The sequence below is a fragment of the Oryx dammah genome, unplaced genomic scaffold (genome assembly GCF_014754425.2).
Source record: "Oryx dammah isolate SB20612 unplaced genomic scaffold, SCBI_Odam_1.1 HiC_scaffold_12, whole genome shotgun sequence".
NCBI lineage: Eukaryota > Metazoa > Chordata > Mammalia > Artiodactyla > Bovidae > Oryx > Oryx dammah.
The window spans coordinates 53,774,733-53,789,596 of NW_024070196.1; the positions used below are offsets into that span (position 1 = coordinate 53,774,733).

Below are 14,864 nucleotides of genomic sequence, written 5' to 3' on the forward strand. Positions count from 1 at the left end.
CATAAAGTTGGAGAAGGCAATGGCACCCCACTCCAGTACTCTTGCCTGGAGAATCCCAGGGACAGGGGAGCCTGGTGGGCTGCCGTCTATGGGGTCGCACAGAGTCAGACACGACTGAAGCGACTTAGCAGCAGTACATAAATTTACCGTGAAATTCGGAATAAAAAGCAGTCAGGTTTAATGTATTATACACTAATACTCCTAAGCCACATTCTCTACTTAGAATCTGATCTTTCATATATTGATGAATAAACACGTGAGCTACCACAGGGTGGCATTGCCTCCCAGCCAAAAGGTTGTTTTCAGCAGGATTTTCATCTTTGTACACAACTAGTTGTGTTATGAATCTTTGTTGTATTTTATAAGAATAAAAACTGACTTTCTTAAAAAGTGCTGATGCTAGTGAGAATACAACTGAGCCACACTTGGCCATCATGAAGAATACCAAAGGCAGCACACTTTTAACTTCAAATATTGGTCAATAATTGTGAAAGAGAGAACAAAATTAAGAATATATCTTACCCTCTTTGCTCCTCCGTCAGAGACAACCACCATCCTGTACATGGCCACACTGCCCAGCAATAACTGCCACTACCCTGCGTGGCTAGTAAGCACTAGCAATGGGGCTGACTGATGCAAACTGAGAAATGCTCTAAGTATAAACACACACTGGACTTTTTGAAAACTTATTAGCATGAAAAAGAGTAAATTATCTCATTAATTTCTATATTATTATATGTTGAAGTAATATTTTGCATATAATGTGCTAAAGAGAATACATTATGAAAATTAACGTCAAATTAAAAGTTTATTTTTATTTTTAATTAATGTGAATACTAGGAAATTTTAAATGACATATGTGGCTCACATTATATTTCTATTGGACAGCACTGGTTATAGAGGTTTTCATGGGTCCACAGAACTCTTGATGATTTCAGTCTAAGACTCCTTTATCGTGAGCAAACTAGTGCTCAAGAAAAATCAGACATCAAAGTCAACATACCATCTCCTACTCAATCCCTTGCAACATCAAGTTAGTTGTTCAACATTAAAATTGATTTCTATCTAATTTCAAACAAACTGAAATTGTTTGCTATTCAAACTAAAATCCAGACTGAAAGTCAGATATATATATTATTAAGGTTTTAAGTGAACATAAATAAACGAACTTTTCTGGAATGATCTATAAGAAATATAGTTGTTTCTGAAATAAAAAAGACTGAAAGTGATCTGTGAACAAATGGGAAAATTAAGCTTTTTACCTCACACTATTCTGTATTATTTAAATTTTATTTTTATAATGAGCATGTATTGATTTTATAACAAAAAATATTAGGAAATTTATAATTCTTAAGGCTTTCTGAGCATGAAACACCCTCCTTATATACACATTTAATTTTTTCTTCCAGTTTTATTGGGATATTATTGTCCTATGGTACTATAAAAGTTCAAGGTGTACAGCATAATGATTTGACTTTCATACAACATGAAGTGACTTCATAGTAGGTTCAGTGAGCATCCATCATCTCATGTGCCAGGGTGCCTTGGGCTCAGTTGTGTCCAACTCTTTGCGACCCCAGACTGCAACCTGCCAGGCTCCTCTGTCCATGGGATTCTTCAGGCAAGAATACTGGAGTGGGTAGTTATTCCCTTCTCCAGGGGATCTTCCCAACCCAGGGACTGAACCCATATCTCCTGTGTCTCCTGCACTGCAGACAGATTCCTTACCCACTGAGCCATCTGGGAAGCTCATTATCTCATATATAAACAAAATTAAATTGAAAAAAAGATTTTTTCCCTTGTGATGAAAACTCTTAGGATTTGCTCTTTTAACACCTTTCATATATAACATATAGCAGTGTTAATTATATTTATCATATAATTTAACTTGTATACTACATTCCTACTATTTAATATAACTGGAGGTTTGTACCTTCTGATTGCCTTCATTCAATTACCCCTCACCCATTCCTGCCTCTGGTAACCACAAACCTGATTTCTTTTTCTATGAGCTTGTTTCTGAAGTGTAAATGGGCTATATGTATATTTTTTGTACATTCAACTTACACACTTCAAAGAACATATCTGGTACAAAAGTAGCAAGGTGCTTATATATGCATCTCTGAAAAACTGACTTAACATAAAATGAACACATTAAACTGTTTCTCTGGTAATGGCACTTAATAAACAGAAGCGGAACACATCCTGAAAAAATAAGAGGAAACAGAGCTGGAAGACAGTAAAGAGATTGACAAATAACTTATCACTTTGCGGCAGAACCTTCCCATCTCTTATGACCAACCAACCGGCAAATTTCATGTTTTTTCCCTCCCCCTTTGGCCATGCTTTGTGGTAAGTTTCCCAACCAGGGATTGAACTCATGCCCCCTGCAGTGGAAGCACGAACCCTTAACCACTAGCTGCCAGGGAAGTCACAAGGCAAAGTTTCACTTTAGGGCAAAATACAAATTAGTTGATTAGATATGTCTGTGATTTATTTCAAATTATTAGTGGGGGGTGTGTGTGTGTGTCAGAAGAGTAGATGAAAATACAAATTAGTTGATTAGATATGTCTGTGATTTGTTTCAAATTATTAGTGGGTGGGTGTGTGGGTGTGGGTGTGTGTGTGTGTGTGTCTGTCAGAAGAGTAGATGAAATAAGGCTGGCCATGAATGGATAACTCAAGTTGAATGAGAGATACACTCATCCTTCTACTTTGATATATACTTAAAATTTTCCATTATATAAAATTTAAATGGTAATAATGATAAGAAAAAAGATCCTTCTGCCTGCCACGTGGAGAGCAAAAGCAGTAATGGCATGACTCGGGAGACAGTGGCTCAGTTAGGAAACAGAGGCAGTGCAGTCAGAGTGCAGGGATTTGGGATCCAGTGAAACAAAAGGACTCACAGGTTGACTGATAGGGTGCACAGAAGAAGGCGGAAAGAGAAGCTTCAGGGATGGCTGACGTCTACCCTCCCAGTGAGAAGTATCGCTGTTTTCCAGGCAGTTGGAAGGCTATCTAGAAATTCTTACGAAAGTTTAGTGGGATCTTCTTTTGAGGAATTCTTACTTCACCAGGGGTAAGATTTTTACCACAATTTAAATGCAATAATTTGTATTAAAACATAAAATGCAGTTATAGTCCTTACAACTCCATCTGATGAATCATTCATTCTTTTCAAACTACTGTTTGCTGGAGGAAAGAATTTCTTTTTAACCAGTCTCTGATCTGAGAGCCACAATTAACTTTAAATACAAACTGGTTTCATCTACAAATGCCCTTCAGAAGAAAACCATTAAAACCTGAGATAATGTTGAGAGTTGATCCTGGCACTCACTAAACAGTCTCTCAACAGGTTACAGAGTCTGACCTAGCATAGCCGCTCAACATTAATCAGATATCTCCCAGAACAGAGCATAACCTTTCAGGCACCTGTTTGCTTTTATATGGGAAAAAGAACCCAGGCAAAACTCCATTTGTAAATCTTGTTAGGGGAAAAGGGGATTCAAAAAGGATGTAAACTTTTCAATAAACCGTTGGGGGGAAAGTCTTAGTACACATACAAAGTTTACTTACACAGACCAAGTTATATAACAGAAAGAGTTGCATTTGAGATTAGAACCAGGCTAAAACCAGAGTAACCTACATTTGAAACCTAGTTTATTCATATTAGGCAGTTATTTCTACAAGAAAACGAGTATTTCCTCTCTTGCCTAAGCAAAAGCTTCAATCCACAAAGAGAGAACACTTCCAATTAAATAGTGGAACTGATCCATATATAAAAGGAAATTTCACTGCAGTAAACAACTGTTAAAAGAGAAATTGCATTAGATCTTGAAGATATCAAGCAACAAAGGGTAAGAAAATCCCTAGGAGCAAACGGCTACAATGAACGGTAGGGAACAGAGGTTGAGGGAGGTGCACCCTGCCTCTGGGAAGCTCACCTTCTAGTGGGCAGCTAGACCACTCAACTCACAGAACTAGACAAACGGCTCCCACAAACGCTGTTACTGAAGAGTCAAAAGCAAGTGGTTAATGCTTACGGGGCATTGTGAAGAGTGGAGCAAGCTTTCACTAGGAAGTGGCATTCAGATCTGGCCCTGGAAGGTAAGTCAGATTCCCACAGGCAGGGAAGGGTAGTTAAAGGAAACGAACAGCAAATTAGGTGCTGCTGGGGCCTGGGTGAGTGGCACAGAAGTTGAAGTATGCAGTCAGAAGCTAAAGTTGTGGTGGGCCCCAAATTGCAGTCCAAGAACTTTAAGCTTTATGCTACAGACCCGTGCTGTCCAATATGGGCGCCACCATCCATATGTGGTCATTTAGTTTGAAATGTAGCTAGTTTGGTTTGAGATGAGCTGTTAAATGTAAAATACACTCTGGATTCCAAAAACCTAGTACTCCTCAAACTGTAAAATGTCTTAGTTTCATGCTGAACATATATTTCAGATATATTGGGTTAAATAAAACATAGTAATTGAAATTAACATCATCCATTTCACTTTTTTAAATGTGGCTACTAAAATATTTAAGATTACATATATAGTTTACAGTGTATTTCTACTGAAGAACACTGCTCTCGACAATAGAAAATATCAAAAGTTTTGGGTAGAAGTGTAAAATCCAATCTATATTTTAGAAAAGTAATCTTGAGAGCAGTGGAGAGAACAGGTTAAGAGAGGTTAGTCAGGCATCAGCTGTGAGATTTTAGCTTAAAGGTAATGGGAAAAGTAGAATAGACAATCACTGGAAATACAAAGAACATAAAGACAACAGGGCTCTACATTAATACGTTTTGTATCAATTAGTATGAGTGTTGATTTCTGGATTTTAGGAATGAGTATTGATTAGGTGATTCCCCAGTTAGGAGGGGGTAAAAATGCCTTTAGAAGATACTGACTTCTGTCTCAAGAATGCTGATTTTCAGGCACCAGTGGGGTATTTTTGTGGCCATGCTCTGTATGAAGTTGGGACCTTAGATTCTGCAGCTAGGAAGGCAATCAGGGCCAGATCTTTGACAAAGGTCTAGTACTGACCCCATGGATACTCAAGGAGAATAGAGCAAAAAGTTTAAGGAGTTAAGGGGAATTTTATCTTAGGAATAAGAAATGAAATGAAATGTTAGTCACTCAGTCATGTCAGAGTCTTTGCCCACTGTCATGAAATTCTCCAGGCAAGAATACTGGAGTGGGTAGCCATTCCCTTCTCCAGGGAATCTTCCCAAACCCAGGGATGGAATCCAGGTCTCCTGCATTGCAAACAATTTTTTTTTTTTTTTTTTAACCATCTGAGCTGCCAGGGAAGCCCTAGGAATAAGAATTCCTGGCCAAATACCTCATTTGTGAATTGCATTCTTATTCTAGGCATCAAATTACAGAATCAGATATAACTGATTAAGTTTAAGGAACAGCTAAGTAACCCAATTTGTCAGAATGATATACCAATAATTTCTTTAGAGATGAAGAGAAGTGAAGCTGAAAAGGTGGACAGAAAGTCTTTGAATGCCAAGATAAAGAATGTCCACTGAATACAGAAGCTATTTCCTTTAACTCACTGTAATTATCTTATGTCTCCATTCATAACATTCTGTCAGCCTATGTCTAGTTGAAGTGTTTGCTTTAACCTAAGATCCAATTAAAACCATTATTAGAGTAAGATAATGGTTCCATATCTGACAGAGCTGAGCAAAAGGCTGAGAGGAAACGGCAGGGCACAGAACATTCCTTTAGTTGTACCATTTACAATGGGAAATGTCAAGTTTTATGAAGTGGGAAATAGGCAACTAGAGAATATTTAAATTTATGATTTTTATAAAATATTTTGCTAAGTTTTCCATAGACTGCTTTTCTACAGTAGGCTTAAAAGAAAGGAGATATATCTCCCATTATTTAAATGTATCTTTTTACAAGAAGAAAATTCTTAAAGTAACAGACAATTTTCACTTTTTTAACTGAACACATTTTTGTCTTTGCCTATGGTTATAACCACATAAAAACAAAACTTAGCTGTACTTGAAAAAAAAAATCACCTAGCTTTTTATTAACTCAAAAATTTACCTTTATTCTAAGCCAAAAGTACAAGCGAAAAAAAGATTTGGTAAGTAAGCTAAAACTGTGGAAGCTTAAAAATCCTCTTTTCAACTGCATACGGCCACCTAACTGTGTAGTTGTAAAAGGCTCACCTTGAACAAGATTTTGAACTAAGTGACCACCACCAGCCTGAGAGTTTCTCCATCATTATCCATTATCAGCAAGCAGTACGAGGCTGCCATTATTCTTAAACTCTTCCTACTATACTCATCTTCAGACAGACATGCGATTAGTTATAAGACATTTTCTAGAAAAAAGTGATGCCCCCCAAATAAATACTGTTTCAATTTTAATATAAAAATCAGTGAAGAAAAATTGGTCATTTGTTTTTATCCAACAAAAGCTCTGTCAGAATTTCAAATACTAAGTAGTACCCAAAGGTAACAGAGTTTTATTCTTGCATCTTTGATGATCTTGAGGCCTTTTACATTGAACCTCATACTCTCTAATGAAGCAAGATGGTTCTACAGGGGTTGTTTCCTTCTATAGGGATTGTTTCTCCATCAGTGAAACACACCTCCTATCTACTAGAATGGGTAGTTGATCGTGAACTGAAACTCCAGAGGAGAAACTGAGTTAAGTATCTGGCTGGATCACAAGAGGTGAATAATAAAAGCAGCGGGAGACCCTCTGGACCCAACGCATAAGGATATCTGGTTTTACCCTTTCTGCAGTGAGTGCTCATCTAGTGAGGAACTGGTTAGGCAGTAGCTACTGCAGTGCTACAGCTGGCTTCTTTTCAGATGCTGAGGGTCTTCTTCAAATACGGAATCTAGTGTTCTCAGAGCCAACACTATCTGGGGAGAGACATCACAACCTGAAGCATTGTAACTAGAGAGAAATGAGAATGGAGTATAAACTCACTTTCTAGCAAACAGAACAAATCACACTTGTATCAACAATCCTGAAGCCTCAACTATTTGGGCACTAGGAACACTCCCCCGTGATTCAGGACTGTGAAATGTATCTGCAAATACTTATCCCGAAGGGAACAAAAAGGAGGATTACTGGGAAAATGTATTTAAGAGTTGATTTATTCAGAAAAGTACAATTTGCTTTGACTAAAACTCCTTTCAGTTCTCTAGAGGTGAAATTATATAGATTATGATGTCCTTCCTGCTTTAACAAGCAAGTGATATATTCCCTTTGCAAGGTTTCTCCAAAGTAACCACTATGCATCAGTCACGATGAAACATGCATCTTCGAATTCTCCAGATACCAAGTCTACGTCAAGAACTCAAGATCTCTAAGTAAAACAGCTAACTCAAAGCTGAGGCAATAAAGCTGAAAGGATGGAAGAAAGAATGGTTCAAACCCTGTGATAAAATGTGTGAAAAGGGAACCTGTCAGCAAAACTCAAATTGTGCTAAAGAAATAGTACTGTCTAGAACAGTTAACAAAGCTCAAAAATGGACTCAAAGGAGGAATAAATGATCTATTTTATGTTTTAGAATTCTAAAGAAAATAGCTATTCCTTTCTAGCTCAGTAAACATGAAATTACTCAATAATTAATCAAATTAAAATGCACACACATACATATATACATTTACACCTGTTGTCCAGAATAATTCATTAGTTAGAGATTGTAATCTCCAGAAGATGATTAGGAAATGACAGTGTGAAGGCAAAGAAACTCAAAGTCAACCTTTTTAAACAAAAAAATGTTCTTTTCTCTAACTTCCTTTACCTCTTCTGTTTAAATACCAAATATTTAATGTGGAATGATGTGTTTGGATTTAACTGTGGCTGAGGACCTTGGGTATCTTAAAAGTTGAGGGTGAAGTCACAGATAAAGGTCACTTCACTCTTTTCTGAGCTGCAACAGTATCTTATTCAAATGCTAAATGCTGCTGGCAATGCTTTTTGGACAGGAGGAAGCAACAGACAAATCATCTGGGTGTGGGGGGGTCACAATGATTTTAAGTTATGAACAGTAGACACAGGGCCCTTAGTGTGTTACAGAATTAATGGTTTCTATTAAAGCTGAGGATTTTCCATTTCTAGATATTAGGAAATGTTACACAATGCTTAATAATTTAATATTTAAATAAGAAAGTAACAATGAAAGTTCAGCCATCTGATGTGTGCCTTGTACTGGCCCTTTAAGTTAACAGAAAAAATTTCCTTCCATTTATAAGATGAGATCTAGAATTTTGGTCTTAAAGGTTAGCTTAATATTCATAACAATTAACATAGGGTTTCTCTGGTGGCTCAGTGGTAGAGAATGTGTCTGCCAATGCAGGAGACAGGGCGGGGGGCGGGGGAGTGTTCAATCCCTGGATTAGGAAGATTCCCTGGAGAAAGAAGTGGCAACCCACTCCACTGTTTTTGCCTGGGAAATCCCATGGACAGAGAAGCCTGCGGGCTACAGTCCACAGGGTTGCAAAGAATCAGACATGACTTAGGAACTAAACAACAACACCCAAAGAGGATACTGTTTTACCCCCTACTTTCTTCACCCCCCCTATAAAAATAACAGCTGTTTTTTACTAAAATACCACCCTCTGGGAGAGGTCAAGTCACATGCAACCCTGGCAATAAATGCTTTTTTTTTAAATTAACAAGTGAAAACAATTCTTTTGATTAAGGCCAAATGAGGAACTGACCCTTAATTTCTGAATACTAATTATGTTTTCAATATATTGGTCAATTAAGTAATGACCTTCAGATGGCAAAACAAGTAATTTTTTTCTTCTTTTTATTTTCCATACTTTCTCAGTTTTTCAGTAATGAGTACATGTTACCTTTAAGGGAGAAATGATAAACTATACAAATTCAGTGAGAACTGCATTTTACACTTACATTAAATAGTAAAGCTATTCAACATTTTATTGAGTATTTCCTATATGTAAAACATTGTGGTGAAAGGGAGCCAAACGGATTTACATATAGTAAAAGATTTCCTGGCCAGAGGAACTTAAAATCAAGTGCTGTGATGGGGGGAGTAGGGTTGAGAGGCTTAAGATAACTGGCTATTAAAAAAATAAAATAAAATAAAAATAAATATGCACCACTAAAACCAAAACTAAGGAAGATCAGATTACATCCGGCTGAAGAAATCAGCAAAGTATTAAGGGAGAGGTGTCTGATTTGAGCCTGGAAAGATGAAAATACAAGTTATGCAAGAGGAGGCTGAGGAGAGAGGCATTTCAGACAGCTCCCTGTGATTTTTACTAATATGAATAAAGTACACGTAATAAAGGTGAGGTTACAGGTCTAAGAGCAGAGAAATCTCACCTTCAGGTAAACACCTATCATCCCCCTACCACGAACCTCTAACCTGCAATTAGCCAAACAATGCACTGTGGGAGTTAAGGCATCTGGGAGGTCCCTCAGAAGCAGAGCTGGCCTGACGCCAACAAAGTTCCAGAGGCCTACTGACAGTTCAGCAAGGCTCACTGAGGTCTTTCTCTGTTTTAATCAGGGGGCTTTGCTCAATTATTAGCCTAGGAATAGTTATAACTAACTGATGCTTTTGAACTGTGGTGCTGGAGAAGACTTTTGAGAGTCCCTTGGACAGCAAGAAGATCAAACAAGTCCATCTTAAAGGAAATCAACCTTGAATATTCACTGGAGACCGATGCTGAAGCTCCAATACTTTGGCCACCTGATGCAAAGAGGGAACTCACTGGAAAAGACTCAGATGCTGGGAAAGATTGAAAGCAGGAGAAGGGGGCGACAGGGGATGAGACGGATGGATGTTATCATCCACTCAATGGATTTGAGTTTGAGCAAACTCCCAGAGATGGTGAAAGTCAGGGAAGCCTGACGTGCTGCAGTCCATGGGGTCACAGAGAGCTAGACATGACTGAGCAACTTAACAATAAAGGGGTTCCCTTGTGGCTCAGCTGGTAAAGAATCTGCCTGCAATGTGGGAGACCCGGGTTTGATCTCTGGGTTGGGAAGAGCCCCTGCAGAAGGGAAAGGCTACCCACTCCAGTATTCTGGCCTGGAGAATCCCACGGACTGTATAGTTCATGGGATCACAAAGAGTCAGACATGACTGAGCGACTTTCAAAAAAAACAGTACTCAGAACCAACAAAGATTATCTCAGTAAAACACGTGTCCGACTCTTTGCAACACCATGGACTGTAGCCTACCAGGCTCCTCCGTCCATGGAATTTTCCAGGCAAGAGCTGGAGTGGGTTGCCATTTCCTTCTCCAGGGGATATTCCTGACCCAAGGATCGAACCTGGGGTCTCCTGCATTGCAGGCAGACGCTTTACCATCTGAACCACCAGTTCAGTTCAGTTCAGTCGCTCAGTCGTGTCCGACTCTTTGTGATCTCATGAATCGCAGAACACCAGGCCTTTAAGTGATCATTTGTGGCATCAAAGTCATTATAAACACAATGGGCAAGGGCACAGGCTTTGGAGTCAGATCTGGGTTCAAATTCCAGCTCCAGGACTCGGATGAGGTGTACTAAGGGCACCCTGGGTAACACTTTGAGCCTCATTATCTTCACCTGTAAATGGGAATCAACTCATGAACATCAAGTCCTGGTGTGAGGGAACAGGGATAATGGTGTAAAGATTGCCTCATTACACTGCTCAGCTCATGGCCAACACGCAGTAAATGAGTGTTATGCCTCTCTTTAAAAAGGCCAAGTTATAGACTGTGTATACAGACTCTGCAGCGATCAGAAAAAAAGAGTTCTTTGGTCAGTGTGGGCTGCAAGCCTGACAAACACTGGACTATGGTTTCAATCGAAAGACAATTCCCACTCATGAATAACATCTAAAAGACGAGTGGTCCATTCAGCTTTCCTGGTCACACATCCACCACCATTCAATATTCCATTAAACATTTAACAGCAACGTTTTCAAGCACCAAGGAACAAATCTGTATTTGTCTCCAAAAAATACACAAAGAAAAAGATTCACCTGCATCTTGAGGAAATAAACTAGCTTTCTTTTTCCAGAAATGACTCTGAAGTAAGCTTATTTAACAAATATCTCTTAAGTACCTGCTGTCTACAATGTGCCAAGGTTCACACTTTGAAATTTATCATTTTAAGTGGGGAATCTTATAACTACTACTAACACATAGATGTTAGTGGACCTAACGATCTCCTGAGCCTACTATGGTAACAGCAACACCTCTATCATAACTTTCCTCTCCTTATTGTGACCCCCTTCAGGGATGAAACTTTCTCATACTGGTAACAAATTTCATCCCCGAGTGCTAGCAGGGTTCCCATCACAACAGTTCTGAATTCCTGCTGCACACTGAGATGACCTGTGGAACCCAAACCCCACCTACGGAGCCAGTAGGCCCAGGGTAAGCCTGGGCCTCATAACAAAGTTTAAAAATCCAAACTGTGCAAGAGATTCTAATAAGACTCAGCTTCTTCTGCACACTAAGGACTCCATAAAGACCAGACGGACACATGCATGCCCAAGCCAAATGACTGTGCCTCTGAAATGCCTCTTCTACCAATCAATTCCATTTTCAATTTCCAAAGTCGACTCTTCTCTTGCATTTCCTAACCCAATTACAGGCAGCCAAACCCAGCCACACTTCCAGGCTTGAAACCTTAAAGAAGCTTCTAGAAGGTAAAACCTCAAAATCAACTTCAATTTCTCTTTCTCCTTCACCCTCTTTGTCCAATTATCATTAAGTCCTGGTGATTCTATGTCTGCATTGTGCCTGAAGCCCAGCTACTTCCCAGTGTCCCTAGTTAAACCCCATTCTAGCTCAGACCATTTCAGGAGCTTCCTAATTGGTCTTTTGCCTTCTGAGCTCTCATTATATCCTCTCTACCTTTTTTTTAAACAACACTGCTACGTCCATATTATATTTCTTGTCAAATACCTTCCATGTATATACACTTATTTACTTGTATTTCTAAGAACATTCTCTAGAAGAATATATAAAAAACTGATATCACTGGTTTCTTCTGGGAGAGGAACTTCTGCAGCTAGGAGACAAGAGAAACCTTACTGTATGCGTACTTTTGAATTCTCAATACCTTCTGCATTCTGTACCATCCAAGTGTGTTGTTTCTTCAAAAAACAATCAAACTAAACCCAAAACAACAAAAGCAAATACATCTTCTATAGCTTTCTACCAAAACCGAAAAACAAAACGACACCCAATATGGCAACTGTGACCTTTGAAACTTGGTCTTAATCTACTTTTTAACATCAATTCTCAGTCATCCTTCTATCTCCACCTTGCCAGCCCAAACTACTCTCTAGCCTCAAAACAGCTGTATTTGGGAAATCTTCTGTGCCTCTGCTTATCACTCAATCTGGAGAGCCTTACCAATCCCTTCACTTCGCTCAATGTATTGAAAAACCGATCTCTGGAAGCCCGACTCCATGTTTCCACATCTCCCAAAGTGTATGCATTCTTTTATACTGTTCCTGTGCATATGTGAACTTCTCCATGGGGCTATGAAACGTCAGAGCCGAAATCTGTTTTGTTCTTGGGTCTTTTCCACAGCATCTATCAGGGACTAACAGGAAACAACCAGTAAACAATGAATTCAGTTGATTGTACTGGTAAGTTAGAATACTGAATTTTTGTATACCAACTTTCACCTGAGCACTTCAAAAAGAGAAGTAATCCATTGGTGGTGGGGGAGAGGGATAAACTGGGAGACTGGGATTGACATATACACACTACTAAAATAGATAACTAATAAGAACTTAATAAGAACTTACTGTATAGCACAGGGAACTCTACTCAATACTTTGTAGTGCCCTACATGAGAAAAGAATCTAAAGAAAGAGCGGATATATATATATAAGTGATACTTTGCTGTACACCTAAAACTACATTGTAAATCAACTTTATTCCAAAGAAAAATTTTAAAAACAAAGAGAGAGGGAGGAAATGAGCCCATTACCTCATCCTACAGTTGCACAAGGTGTCGTGCCCTCCCCTCACAACGTTAACCTAAGCCTGAATGGAAAGACACTTGAAAAGCAGTCTTGGAGATGACACAGCACCCAGCATTCTTTGCCACTAACTGGCTGTAGGACACTGACCAAATAACTTCTCTAAACTTTAGTTTTCTCAACTGTGAAATAAAGGGCAGGAGGACAAATTCTCTGCAGAGTTTCTAAGATTCTAAGTCACAATGTCTGGATCACAATAAACTGGAAAATTCTAAAAGAGATGAGAATACCAGACCACCTGACTTGCCTCTTGAGAAACCTGTATACAGGTCAGGAAGCAACAGTTAGAGCTGGATATGGAACAACAGACTGGTTCCAAACAGGAAAAGGAGTACGTCAAGGCTGTATATTGTCACCCTGCTTATTTAACTTATATGCAGAGTACATCATGAGAAACACTGGGCTGGAAGAAACACAAGCTGGAATCAAGATTGCTGGGAGAAATATCAATAACCTCAGATATGCAGATGATACCACCCTTATGGCAGAAAGTGAAAGAGGAACTAAAAAGCCTCTTGATGAAAGTGAAAGAGGAGAGTGAAAAAGTTGGCTTAAAGCTCAACATTCAGAAAACTAACATCATGGCATCTGGTCCCATCACTTCATGGGAAATAGATAGGGAAACAGTGGAAACAGTGGCTGATTTTATTTTTCTGGGCTCCAAAATCACTGCAGATGGTGATTGCAGCCATGAAATTAAAAGACACTTACTCCCCGGAAGAAAAGTTATGACCAACCTAGACAGCATACTGGAGCTTCCCTGGTGGCTCAGAGGTTAAAGCATCTGCCTCCAATGCGGGAGACCTGGGTTCGATCCCTGGGTTGGGAAGATCCCCTGGAGAAGGAAATGGCAACCCACTCCAGTATTCTTGCCTGGACAGCATATTAAAAAACAGAGACAAAAAATAAAAAAATAAAAAACAGAGACATTACTTTGCCAACAAAGGTCCATCCAGTCAAGGCTATGATTTTTCCAGTGGTCTTGTATGGATGTGAGGGTTGGACTATAAAGAAAGCTGAGCGCCAGAGAATTGATGCTTTTGAACTGTGGTGCTAGAGAAGACTCTTGCGAGTCCCTTGGACTGCAAGGAGATCCAACCAGCCCATCCTAAAGGAGACCAGTCCTGGGTGTTCACTGGAAGGACTAACGTTGAAGCAGAAACTCCAAAACTTTTGCCACCTGATGCAAAGAGCTGACTCATTTGAAAAGACCCTGATGCTGGGAAAGATTGAGGGCAGGAGAAAGGGACAACAGAGGATGAGATGGTTGGATGGCATCACCGACTCGATGGACATGGGTTTGGGTGGACTCCAGGAGTTGGTGATGGACAAGGAGGCCTGGAGTGCTGCAGTTCATGGGGTCGCAAAGAGTCGGACATGACTGAGTGACTGAACTGAACTGAAGTCATAATGCAAGACAAGGTAGCCTGTTTTAGAAACTCTATAAAATAAAAGTTAACAGGCACGTACTAAGTCACTTTAGCCATGTCCAACTCTTTGTAACCCTATGGATGGTAGCCTGCCAGGCTCCTCTGTCCACAGGATTCTCCAGGCAAGAATACCAGAGTGGGCTGCCATGTCCTTCTCCAGGGGATCTTCCCGACCCAAGGATCAAACTCATATCTCTTATGTCTCCTGAAATGGCAGGTAGGTTCTTTATCACTAGCGCCACCTGGAAAGAATATTACATTTACTGTATGAAGAATATTACATTTACTTTTGAAGCAAACATTCCATTGCAGGCTTTTCAATTTATCCTTTCCCATTAGTATACCACCTCATGTATGTTTTCAGAGAATTTCAATAATGATTTAAAAAAACAATGTCCCATATCCCTTTACTTCAGTTTTAACCATCTGACTAGAATG

The 14,864-nt window shown here is 39.3% G+C and overlaps 1 protein-coding gene across 1 annotated transcript in view; it reads right to left on the reverse strand.

Annotated features, from left to right (window-relative positions):
- Positions 1–14,864, reverse strand: part of PPTC7 (protein phosphatase targeting COQ7) — a 43,433-nt gene that overhangs the window by 15,276 nt on the left and 13,293 nt on the right. The window lies entirely within an intron of this gene.